The following is a 13,354-nucleotide window of genomic DNA, read 5'->3' as shown; positions in this document are numbered from 1 at the left end:
TGATAAGATGTACTTGGTTTAAGGGCAGTGCCTTGTAGCCGAAACAGCTCCCTCTAGAACATGCTGACGAACAAATGATCGTGGTCGAAGACAATTGAACGGGGAAATCCATGGTGTTTGACATATTCTTGAACAAAATATTTTGCTAACTTAGGTGCAGTTAAACCATCCGGTAAAGCACAAAAGTGACTGTACTTTGAAAGATGATCAACAATTACCCATATAACAGTTTTTCCACCAATCGACGGTAAAGAAGTGATAAAGTCCATAGAAATATCTTCCCAAACCTGGGAAGGGATTGGTAATGGTTGCAACAACCCTTTAGGATGAAAATTTTCTGGTTTCGTCTGCTGACAAATAGAACACCCTTTGACATGTTGTTGAGTGTCTTTCCACATTTTAGGCCAGTAAAATGTAGCAGCTAAACGGGTGTATGTTTTATGTTCACCTGAGTGCCCCCCAACCAACGAGCCGTGGAATAACTCTAACAACCGTTGCCGTAAATCTTTTCCAGACGGGACATAAATCTTGCCTTTGAAATATAATATGCCTTGCTGCAAAGAAAAACTTGTGCCAGTGGCATCACCATAGGGCAGTGACGTGATGAGGTCCTGAGCAAATGAGTCTTCTTTTAAGGCTTCTCTGATCTCAGATAAAAATTTTGTGGTGGTGACTGAAATGGTCATCATATCAGCTGTTGCTTCTTTAGTCCACCTTGATAACGCGTCTGGACCTTTGTTCTCGACACCTACTTTGTACTAGATGGTAAACTCAAAGCCTAACAATTTTGTCAACCACCTCTGTTGTTCTGGGGTTTGAATTGTCTGTGACAGTAGTTGCTTCAGGCTTTTGTGATTAGTGACAATGGTAAAAGGACGCCCTAATAAGTAAGGCCGCCATCGCCGTACCGCCGATGTGATGGCATACATTTCACAGCTATATGCCGAAGCGGTTTGATAACGAGGTGGAAGCTTTTTGCTGTAATAGGAAATAGGATGTCCTTCTTGTGCGAGAATGGCGCCAAATGCCTTCCTCGAAGCATCAGTTTCTACAGTGAATGGCAACTTAAAATTTGGAAGTTGCAGGACAGGTGCTTCCGTAATAGCCTTTTTCAATAGGTTAAATGATTCGTCAGCCTCGGGTCCCCATACGAACCCTCCTTTCTTTAACAAATCTGTTAGTGGCCCAGCGATGGACGCATATCCTCGAATAAATCGACGGTAATATCTAAGGCCAAGGAATCCCCGTACCTTGGTTACCGTTTTAGGCTTGGGCTAGTCCATCACTGCTTGAACCTTCGTTGGGTCTACATGAACTCCTTCAGCTGACACAAAATGTCCCAAATACTCAAGGTAACTTTGGCCAAAGCCACATTTAGAGAGTTTTGCATAGAACTGGTGGAGGCGGAGTGTTTCCAGAACTGTACGGAGGTGCTGAAGATGATCCTGAAGTGAGCGGCTATAGACAAGAATATCGTCTATAAACACCAAGACAAATTTTCGCAAAAATGGGTGGAACACAGAGTTCATAGTAGCTTGAAATGTTGCTGGAGCATTAGAAAGACCGAAGGGCATTACGAGAAACTCGTAGTGGCCCTCATGAGTCCTAAAGGCCGTTTTGGGCACATCTGGTGGATGGACCCTAATTTGGAAGTACCCACTTCGCAGATCTAGTTTGGAGAAGATTGTTGCCCCATGCAGTTCATCTAGTAACTCATCCACGGTTGGCATGGGAAACCTATCTTTGACGGTGATGGTGTTAAGAGCCCTGTAGTCCACACAGAATCTCCACGTCCCATCTTTTTTTTCGAACCAACAACACCGGTGACGAAAATGGACTAGTTGATGGTTGAGTAATATGGGCTTGGAGCATTTCTCGCACAAGTTTTTCAATTTTGTCTTTTTGGAAATGGGGATAACGGTAAGGTTTAACATTCACGGGTTGTGACTGGGGCAGGAGAGTAATGTGGTGGTCTAAGTTACGGTTAGGTGGCAATTCATTTGGGGTGGCAAAAATATCTAGGAACTGGTTTAGAAGTTCATCTATGGCAGGGTGTTTTTGTTGCTCCATTGAGTCTTGCTTGGGACAATCAGATGTTGTAACTAGTAAGAGACAGTCAGGCGTTGGTGTGACTAAGCCTAGTTAACTGGTGGCAGGAAATAGGAGTGATATTAGGAGAGACAGTTCCTACTAACCTTACTGGTTTGCCTTTATAATCAAATTCCATCGTCAGATGCTTATGGTCTGTAACTATGCGGCCCAAACCTTCCAACCAATGGACTCCTAATATAGCATCGGCGCCTGAGAACTCCAACACATTAAAATCTGCCTCAAATTCAGCCCCTTGCATAGTGAACGGCACAGTCGTGCATGTCCCCTCACTTTGTATTCGTTCACCGTTTCCAACTGCAACTGGAAAACGAACGGTGTTATCCACTGCAAGATGTAGGTAGTGTGCTAGCCTTGGCTGAATATAGTTATGCGAACTGCCCGTGTCAATTAGCACAAAGAACTCTCGTCTGTTCACGCTAGCGATTAACCGGAAGGTTCGCGGACCTATCGTACCCTCCAACGCATGCAACGAAATTTCGAGAACGAGCTCCGTTGTGACTCCTTCTTGAATGACTTCATCATCTGCTTCACAAACTTTTATATTTTCACCCTCTCCAGTAGTGTCGGATGGGTCATCCGCTAGTAACAATAGGAATGGCTTCGTTTGACATCTGTGACCCGGCCGAAATCTGTCATCGCAATTGTAACACAAGCCCTGAGCACGTCGAGCTTGGAGTTCTGCAGCAGTTAACCTCTTGATAAGTAGTGAAGGCTTGGGATTTGTGTTTTGAATGGTAGGTTCAGGTAGTGGTAAGAGTGGGGTAGTACTAATTTGGCGAAATGGAGTGGGGTGAGTAGTTTCACCACTAGGGTGTCTCCAGGACATGGGTTTTGGACTTAGAGTCCTGCTATCCCGTAGCTTGTCTTCAACCAGCTTTGCCAAGGCTATGGCGTCGGATAGAGTCGCGGGTCGAAGGATGGCTAGCTCGTGTTGTATCATGGGTTTCAGGCCAGAGATAAAGCAATCCAACAAGGCATCCGGGTTAAGGTTGGAAACTCGGTTGCTTATGGTCTCAAACTCAGTTTGATAAGCTGCTACTGTAGTTTTTTGTGTTAACTTGAACAATGTTGCACGATGGTTGACATATGAAGATGGCCCGAACCGTTGTTCCAGAGCAACTGTGAATGCTATCCAAGATGAAAATTGCTGATTTTTGTACATCCATTGATACCAAGATAATGCTTGAGCAACCATTTAGAAGCTGGCCACATCCAGTTTTTGTTCTTCTGGTACGTCATAATAGTTAAAGTACTTTTCTGCTTGAAACACCCAACCCAAAGGTGATGTACCATCAAATGTTGACATGTCACACCGGGGCGAACGCGAATGGTTTATATTGGCATGTTGATACTGTGTAGCTTGGCCGGTACGAACCGGTGTCGCAGGCGGACCATGGGTTGGTGAGAAGTTCGATGACGATGCTTGCGAGGTATTTAGTTGAGTAATCTGGAGTGTTAAATCCGTCACTGCAGTGTTGATCGCGTTTGTAAGAGCCTGGTTTTGCTCTAGCAATGCTTGGCGTAGCTCATCTGCAGACTTTTGTTGGCTCTCGCGAATTTGTTGTACCTTCTCCTCAAGAGAACGATATCGCGTCTGCATTCCTTCGTTAGCCATGGTGACTCTCAATGAAAGCACCAATTTGTTAGGAAGCCGCCTTTAGTGATTATGTTTTCCAAATTCGAGGATGGAAGACCTCCAGAAAAAGAATATTTGAGGTGGAGAAGAGAATTGCAGAGAATAAGACAGAGTGTTAATAATTCTAGGATGATCTCCCTTCATTACTTTATTGCATATTTATATACAAAGTTTCTCTAACAGATTCCTAACAATCTGCCTACTTTATTTACTTAAGGAAATAAAACAAGTTATTATTTGTTGTCCACTTAACAGAGATTTAAGGAAACAGATTATGAAGTAGTCCAGTCAAAGCCCCAAGGATTTAGGATCAAATGTAGTCTCTGAACTTGACAGGTGGCTTTGTGTTTCTCTTTGGTCATGTGTAGTCTGCAATACTTGTATCCGCATGGCTTGTGACCAACTCCTCTGTCTGGTCCGTAACATCCATTTGACTTAGGGGGGACAATTTGACACTTTTTCGTATTTTATATAATGTACCTTCAGTACAAAAATAATATACTTTTACTATATTAAAAATGTACCTGATATTCATGATCCACAAAATAATTTGCCCAACTTTTTGGGAAGAATAAATTAATGGATTTACTATCCCCCACCCTCCATCTAAATACCTTCCCTCATAAAATCCCGAGTTTTCCAAATACTTCTCCAGAGAAAATTGATTGCAACCAACATGGTTGGCGTGGTGGTTTAGCACCTCGTCCCTTAAACATGAGGTTGGGGGTTCAATCCCTACCCATGTGAATGGAGCAAACCATTTGCCCAGTCCGCTACCATTTAGTGTGCTGACCGTAGGGACGGGGGATTAATCTTCTGACTTTCGACTGGAGGGATACCTTTGGGCAACCAGAGAAAATGGATTGCTACCAATTTTAGTTTCTAAAAAATGGGGAGTACAATGTCAATCTCTCAATCAATTAAAAAGAGTATTGAACTGTACAAATATAGAAATGAATGGCAAAATATAATTTTGTCAGTTTTACAGTAATGTCTTTTAGGTTTTTGTCCAAAATAACATCAGTCAAAAGGGCAAATTATTCTTGCAAGGTGAACCCGAGTTGAAATATTCACCATTTACATACTAAATGTTTACAATTTACTTTTAAAATTTCACAATTTGTATATTACGAACACACAATGTTAACATATATGTAATTAATTACTTTATTTTGTATTCACAAGTTTATTTCAAATATTACAGTCATAAAATATTAACAGATTATGATACGATGATCCTGTATTGTATTCAGTTATTCACAAATTTCTTGTGTTTTGACTTAGAAATACAATTTAACAATTTCAATATTAAAAATACATAATTTATGTGTCGTTTAAGACCAGAATTCATGGTATAACAATTCCTAAATAAGCTACTTTGGTTATTAATTTGGGGTACTATTGTAATTCTATGTTAGTTAGGGATGAAAACTACACTGTACCAAGACTATGTGGTCTAATGGTACCCGGGTTGGACTTTCATTTGGAAGATTGTGAGTTCAAGCTTCAGTAGAGGTGTTATCGGTTCTTTGTGTTTCAGTAGGTTGACATTCAAAAAGGTTGATTTAATAGTTCTAATTCCAGTAATACCCTTATACGCACACATTCTAATATTCTAATCTTAGTGATAGTTCCAGAGGGATTGAGTAAGCTACTTTCATTCTTGGACTTAACAGTAAATGAATTAAATTCCACTTGTCACAATTGACCGTTATATTCTCACCTTTCAGAAAAATTGTTTACTTTGACTAGATATAAGTTGACAATATATATTCAATATATTACTAATTCTGTCCAAATTTAATTATAAGCAATACATTTTTTTCATCGTATTAAATTTTTATTCATTGGATATTTTTGGTGACGAAGTTATAAATATTGGGCAACAAGAAAAAAGTGCAGCCATTACACAAGGGTGTGCAATAGATAAATATGGTCTTGTGACTTTAATTGGGAGGTAAATCAACTTAGGTTGGCCACAATTTATTGACTCAAATAAAAAAAAAATCAATGACCTTGTTTGGCAAATCAGCGGTTAGCGTTAGCGGATCATATTAGCGGTTCACAGATAGCGGATTGTGTTAGCGGATTTGACCAGCGAATTGTATCAGCGGTTTGTAAAAAGATGTTTGGTAAAATTAGCTAATTAGATTAGCGGCTAACATGTAAAAGACCTAAAAGGATATTCATAACAATAATAATTATAACTAGTATATACCCGTGCGATGCACGCAAAATACATAGAAAACTCTAAGTTATATTAATATTAAATAATACTTTAAAAATCAAAATGAAACTTTTACATATAATTAAATAGTATCAGCGGTTTGTAAAAAGATGTTTGGTAAAATTAGCTATTTAGATTAACAGCTAACATGTAAAAAGACATAAAAAGGCATTCATAACAATAATAATAATAACTAGTATGTACCCGTGCGATGCACGGAAAATACATAGAAAACTCTAAGTTATATTAATATTAAATAATACTTTAAAAATCAAAATGAAACTTTTACATATAATTAAATACTGTTTTGAAATTTTCATTTCAAATGTGTAAGTAGTAAAATAAAATTTTATTTTAAATAATAAACTACCAAACAAACAGAATTTTATACATTATTGAAAACTTCTTTATAAACAACATTAGTGGTGGTAGTACATGTCTCTTCTAATTCGTCACAAATCAAAATTTTTAGACCTCGTGGATTGCTAACTCTTGATATAGCAACATACAATTGATCATGAACAAACACTGATTTTTTAAGTAGCAATTCTACATGAGATAGTGTTTGTCCTTGACTTTTATTAATGGTCATTGCATAAGAAAACGTCAAAGGGAATTGTCTTCTATTGAACTTGAATGACAATCTTGGATCTGAAGGAGTCATATTCAACCTCGGTATTAACACTCTAGTGCCAGCATGGTTACCTGACATTATTTTTCCTTCCACAACATGTTCTGATAGTTTGGTCACCACTAACCTAGTACCATTGCATAAACCGGGTGAGTGATATATATTTCTCAACAACATCACCGGTGATCCAATTTTTAACGTCAATGCGTGACTAGGAATACCAGATGCGCGCAATCCATTCAAGAATTCCGGTGTGTGGACATCTGCAAGAATCCCATTGCTCGTTTCCGTACGGCAGACAGAATCGCAACTGAAGAATGTCTTGCTTTCCGCCGTATGCATGTCACTCATGTAGTCATTAATTGAATTAACAACATCAAGTGTAGGAGCCAAGATTGCCCGATTTTCAAGAAAGCTGGTATCATGATCTCCCCCCTTAAACATTGGAAATGTGTTGTCTACAATTGTGGCAATCGGATCACCTGTTGATTGCAATAACAAATTTTGTGGAATATCATTTTCTGGACAATCTTCATTAACACACCCAACAGTTCCATCGCCAATTGAAGCAATCCATCTAGCAAACTGCTCAACTTCTTGTGTTCAATACCATGTTCCATATTACTCAATCTTAAATTTTTTGTCAACTTTAGAACTCTACAACTGTTCCTATATATATATATATATATATATATATATATATATATATATAATTTAGAACAGTGTTTGTGCTTCAAAACAGTGTTTGTGCTTCATCCCATATTATGAGTTTTGCCCTAACAATTAACTCCGCAAGGTCGCTACCTGGAGTTATGTTACACGTGGAGTCCTCGTTAATATTTATTGGTATTGCAAACCTTGAGTGTGCAGTTCGTCCACCTGGAAGAAGCAGAGAAGCTATACCGCTTGAGCGACATTTAAAACTACATCACCTAGGGGTGGGAATAGGCCAGGCCCCTTGTAGGGGCCTATGTCTAGGCCTAATTAAAGCCTAGTTAGGCCTAGGTCGTTTAGTAAAAAGGCTAGGCTTGAGCCAATTTCAAAACCTATTAAACTAAACAGGCCAGGCCTATATATACCAGGCTCGGCCTTCAGGCATATAGGCCTGGCCTATATATATATATATATATATATATATATATATATATATATATATATATATATATATATATATATATATATATATATATATTATTCAGAATATAACCCCAAGTATATATAATTACCAAACCCTAACCCTGCACCTCCAAAATTCCATTCTAAATTATGACTCAACTATAGAAATTGCTGTTAATCCTGCTATAAGTGTTCTTATTGTGTAATTTTTTTTTATTAACTGTTCTTACTATCATAATATTTAATGAAATGTCACAACTTAATTATGTGAGTTGATTGTTAATTATTTACGATATTATATAGGATAACAAACAATAATACAATTGAATTTATTTCTAAACAAGTTAACGAGCATGCAGAAGTCGTGACTTGTTTTGTTTTATTTTATATTTATTTGCTATTACGTTTGCATTGTGGTGATATACTTATGTAATTATGTATTAGTTTTGTATTAGGTACATTTCTTATATTATTTAGATATACTAAAGTTTTTAAAAAGTCTTAACATGTAGGCTTTAATAGGTTGAAGGTAGAACTTACTTTAAAGCATTTTTAATGGCATAAATATTAAACAGGCTTTTAAAAAGGCTTCAGGCCAGGCCAGGTTAATTGCAGGCTCAGACTTGAGCCTAACAAAAAGCCTACATACAGGCTCAGGCCCGGGTCTAAGCCTTAGATATTCGTAACAGGCCCAGGCCTAATTTTTCAAAGCTCAGCTCGGCTCGGCCCATTTCCACCCATAGTCATCACCGTTTGACTGCAAAGTCGCAGATAAAGCTCTCCATAAAAAAGTCTTACCAGTTCCACCGTAACCATAGACAAAAAACAAACCACCAGCGTTTGAGGCAACATCACCAATTATTATTTCATAAACAGACCTTTGTTCATCAGTAAATTTCATGGTCAATGCCTCATTTGCAAGCTCTTCTCGATTATAGGATAACTCCTCAAACAACAAACGGTTAACAGATAACCGAGAATTATCTAAAGCTGGAATTGGCATTGAAGGAAATTCCTTTAAAGACTTATTGTGTATTTGCAACAACTTTTCGATCTCAAGAAGACCAAAATTTTTCTTCTCATCATCTGTCAGTATAAGATCTGTATTCCAAAAGACAATAAAAGGTTATGTTAATTAAAAGTATACCTTTTATTAGAAAAATTAATATAAACAACTATAACCTAAGGAATTGTTAATATGTTAATAGTACCTGGTTGAGAAAGTACCCTACGGAGAGTGATTTGTGCGTCCTCTACTAGGTAAACCCACACCTCATTCCATACATTTTCTGGTCTATTCAATGAATTGAACATCAACAATGTCACAAAAAGTTTTCTCATGAAATGCGCGGATGACCACTGACTGGCCTCTTTTATGGCATCAATGTATTCTTTATCATCATCTAATAACCCCCGTGCATAACATGCATCTCTAAAAGTGACATACTCTACCCCATTAAATGAACGGATATCTTTAAAACTCGTAGGTCCACGAACTATATTAAGAAGACACCTCAAATAATATAATTCGCCAGTTCCCGGCGAAACGTAAAAGATACGACCAATTGAAAATCATTTTTTTCTTGGATGCCACTACCGTATGTCCTTTTTCCAAACAAACTTACTGGGCATCACAATGTATGTTAACAACCTTGCTTCTTCATATTTTTTGTTTGCTTCAAACCATTCATTGAACATACTCTGACCAACAGTATGTCTACGGAGCACATCTTCAATCGCATCATCATCGGCAAAAACAACTGTTTCACAATCTGGAAGATGAAAGCTTAATCTCTCAATTGCAGGTGTTCTAAATTGCACATCAAAGCTAAAGAGACGCCATGTAGCCTCACATGAAGATACGTATCGACAATCATAGTACATATTTATCTCATCTATGACTTCATTACCACAATTGACAATCGTACTTTTATAAAATTCAGCTGTTACACGATCATTCCCTTTATTAACATACTTGAACAAATATTTGATAGATCTTGATTGATTACACCACTCAATATTTAGGTGTGCCCTGTATTTAAGAAGCAAGTACCTATTATGCGGTACCACATATCTATTATCCATGTGAATTCCATTCTTGTTAATTGTCATGTCATCATCACGACGCCTATAAATTGGATAACCATCTTGATCGAAACTTGAAAATTCACTAAATTTTTTTGGAAAGTGCTTTGAACACTTCCCGTTCACCATGCACGGTGACTGCCTCCTACCATGTCCACATGGTCCATGCATCATGAATTCTTCAACTGCATTAAAGTACTCCTGGTCAACCGTTCTGTCCGGGATCTCTGCTGAAATAACAGAGTCCATGAATTGGATGGAGTTACTTCGATTTGAGATTGCTAAAAAAAGCAAGATATGTGCATGTGGAAGTCCTCGCTTTTGAAATTCAATAGTGTATATAACTGCAATGAGCCATAATAATCAAATTTTTAACAAAAGAGTGCATAATACAAAAAAAAAAAAAAAAAAAAAAAAAAAAACTAAATAGAAAAATTAAATAAAATGATAATAACACATATAGTATATATAATTGTACCAGCACGGACTTCACCGAATATATAGATCCTTCACGCAATTCTTTAATTAACCCATGCGTAGAAGGCTCAATTTCCCCTATAGTCAACGCATCTGATAACCCTTTGTAAGCTTCACACCAAGTATTGCTGGTACAATCGTCGGGAGTACAATAAAGTTGAGACTTCATTTGTTCGCTCATGCATACGAAATGCAAAGTACTCCCTGGGAGATAAACGATGTCTACCACTTTTCTTGCATTCATGTTGTACAGCAAATTGAAATATTGAATATCTTCCCTATACCCGTCTTCACCATAAGGAAATAATAGGGGATATTGCAACGACAAGTATGCAGGGTTCAATTTGCTTATCCTTTTCAATCCACCCGTCTTAGATTCTACCAATATATCACGCTCATCCATATTTGGATCTAAGTCACCGACAATAAGGGCCGCAACCTCAGAAGCTGTGGGAAAATTATACGTTCTTGCATCTTTTGTTCTCTTTCCAATGAGTCGCATTTTAACCTCTACCCTTGGGTTAGCTTCAATCTCAACGCTAGCATTCCGAAAAGATTGAGCTAACACGTTGTATTCATCGAGAACTTCTTTAATGTCAGCAACAACCTCAACATGTAAGTTACTTCTATTGTCATCGTTCCTACAGAGTTTGAAAATATATTATATTACAACATAATTTAACAACAAACATCTGCCTATGAAAAAGATAATAAAGTATAGAAAACCACCTCACGGAGCTAATTCGATTAGAAATCTCATTTTGTGTGTCGTGGATGTACAATTGTGCAAACTTGGGTTTGGATCCGTCAGGTGGCAATAGGCTTCCAATCAAGTGAAAGTTTTGACCATTTATTCTAAAAACAGGCGGTGCACCACCGTTATTAATACTATTATCAATCTCACCACCCATCGAAGTAAAACAAAACATGCTATTATAGAACCTAATGTTTTCTAAGAAACATGTCCTCTTATCACTACTCTGGAAGAACAATTCAAACAACTTTTTGGGTGGCATGCTAATAGGTGGTAATGTAAACTTCTCATGTGCACAACATGTTGAATATTTAGGAACACCATTGGCCTTTGACTTATTTAACCGCTCATCGTACCAAAATAGGGCAAAACAACTTTGACACTCATAGATTGAATCACCGTTGTCTTTATAGTCAACTGTACAAAAATGTTACATAATATCATTCAATATTTATTTTATAAAAAAATCACTAAATTTTTACAATCCATACAACACTTACCATTAACAACCTGTGTGCCAACAACCTCATCAAAATCTCTTATCAAGTCACGACAATGATATGTGGTTTGGTTAATTTCTTGTACTGTATTACGATCATTTGTTTGAGGCAAACCACTCTCCATATCAACATTACCTTACAACATTTTTGAAAAAATTGAAAACATAAACACATTGATTATGTTGTTTAAAAGACTAATATTTTAAGTAATATATATATATATATATATATATATATATATATATATATATATATATAGTAAATGACTTACATGAAGTTGACATGGCATTAGTATTATTCCTTATGAGATCTCTTGATGCAACATTATTTGAATTCTCGGTAGTACAGCCCAACACATTACATGCTATTCAAAATAATGGTTAGAAATTAATAACCCACTACCAAAATATTCAATTAAAAAATATATAAGATAATATATACATGTCTCGGTTGTCAATGGTGTGTAGAAATTATTAGTAGGTCGAAGATTAGTGTTTTCTGCCAAAAAAACATTAATACCAATGAAATGACTTCCTAATATTTAATCATTGTTGATATCAACCTTCATATTTAAGCTTAATGATTTGAGGTACAATTTATACATATGAAAAATGAATTGTTCATACCATCCGTCTTAGGTGTCCTGCACGTATCTGATGACGTAATATTCGTGTTTTGAATTGGTGTTGAACACAGATTCCTTGCTAAAAGACACAAAATAAATTAATGATATGTATTTCACACCTTGAAATCAAATTATAATAATAATTTACTAACCGTTTGTCAAAACACTAAATGGAGTAGATAACGACTTCTGAAAAACACCATAAAACACGGGTACACTTGTCCCACCTTTGTTAACGTTCCGAGATGAATTTATATTTTCTAAATATATGAATTATTAAATTAAGAAGTGCCAATGTGTTTAAATAAATAAAAAAAAAAACGTTATAAATGAAAATACACCAACCATTAGTTAATGCACTCAAAGGCGAGCGAGCTGGACATTGACGCTTGATATTGCGTACATTATTATATGCCTCCGGTAGATTTTCTGAAAGCAATAATATATGAGATAAAAAATTACACGTAAGTACGCCATTGTATGAAACACAAATATAAACACAAATTTAAATGTCGTCATCTAATATCCACACAATAAATAATTGCACATCGTATAATGTGTGTGTGTGTATATATATATATATATATATATATATATATATATTTATTTATTTATTTACTTATTAATTTATGATATTAATATTATTAATTATTATTATTATTACCCGCGCGATGCACGGGAAAAAATTATGTTATTATAAATATAAATAAAAAATAGAAAAACTAAAATATTTTAAATTATTTAATATAATAATATTTTTGAGTTTCCCTTGGTCAAGTATTTATTATTTTTATAGAATACAAAATTACAATTAAAATTAAAATTATAATTTTATATGATTAATATAATCTCTAATTATGTGCATATTCAAATAAATAGAGAGAATTTATATAATTACATTGATTTATTCTTAATTGTATTTAATCTATATTATAATTTTCACAATACGAATAATAACTAAGATAATTACATTTGAAAAGCAAATTTCAAATTTTGTATGTGTAAATTTAAACTCTAATTGAACACATTTTCTATATGATTATATAATATATAGCTATTTTATTTTTCAAAAGTATATTTTTTATATGATTATATAATATATAGCTATTTTATTTTTTAAATGTTGTGCTTTTTATTTTATTTTATTTTATAATAAAGGATGTTGTGGTATTAATTGTAACATTAATTATT

The sequence above is a fragment of the Ipomoea nil genome, unplaced genomic scaffold (assembly GCF_001879475.1).
Source record: "Ipomoea nil cultivar Tokyo-kokei standard unplaced genomic scaffold, Asagao_1.1 scaffold2833, whole genome shotgun sequence".
NCBI classification, from domain to species: domain Eukaryota; kingdom Viridiplantae; phylum Streptophyta; class Magnoliopsida; order Solanales; family Convolvulaceae; genus Ipomoea; species Ipomoea nil.
This window is presented reverse-complemented; position numbering follows the sequence as displayed.